Genomic DNA, 574 nt, shown 5'->3' on the forward strand with positions numbered 1-574 from the left:
GATACATATAAAGCGACGCGGTAGTCGCGGGTCGCGGTCGCGGTACGCGGTAGCATTGCGACGTCAAGATATGATAATAAAAGATTAAGGTTATAAGGTTATATTTAAATCTGTTGCAGAAAATATATTTGGTGCTATCGAGTAAGTAGATTGATTGGAATTTCGTATATATACCTGCTTATACATGTTTATTCATTGTTTTATAAGTATATCTCTTGATTATATCTGAATATTATCTAAATTATAGCGCTTATTTGCAGGGTAAAGCGAAAAGAAGACCGGTATATTTTTATAGCTGGGATTTCTTCAGCTGGAATTGCGTACGGTCTTATACCGTATGCAATCCCAGCTGAAGAACTTTGCTAAACAGCGTAACATATTGGTTATAAAGATTTGGCAGTAACAGATAGTAAGTACAATTAATTAGCACATATAAAACATTGAGTAGCACATATAAAACCAGATATGTAAACTAAATTAAATATTACAATTCTGTTCTTTTCCTCACATACAGATAGAGGGAAGTGAAATCCAGCGCTTATAATCGAACACAATGACTTGGGTTCTCAAAGGT

General features: G+C 34.5%; 1 long non-coding RNA gene across 1 annotated transcript; it reads left to right on the top strand.

The window, feature by feature from the left end:
- The first annotated feature begins 6 nt into the window (after positions 1–6).
- On the top strand, positions 7–530 carry LOC115241479. The gene is made up of 3 exons (XR_003884907.1): positions 7–141; positions 261–409; positions 515–530. It is a non-coding gene; the product is annotated as an uncharacterized LOC115241479 (long non-coding RNA).
- The last annotated feature ends 44 nt before the right edge of the window (positions 531–574 follow it).

Source organism: Formica exsecta, unplaced genomic scaffold (assembly GCF_003651465.1).
Source record: "Formica exsecta isolate Colony F162 unplaced genomic scaffold, ASM365146v1 scaffold4951, whole genome shotgun sequence".
NCBI lineage: Eukaryota > Metazoa > Arthropoda > Insecta > Hymenoptera > Formicidae > Formica > Formica exsecta.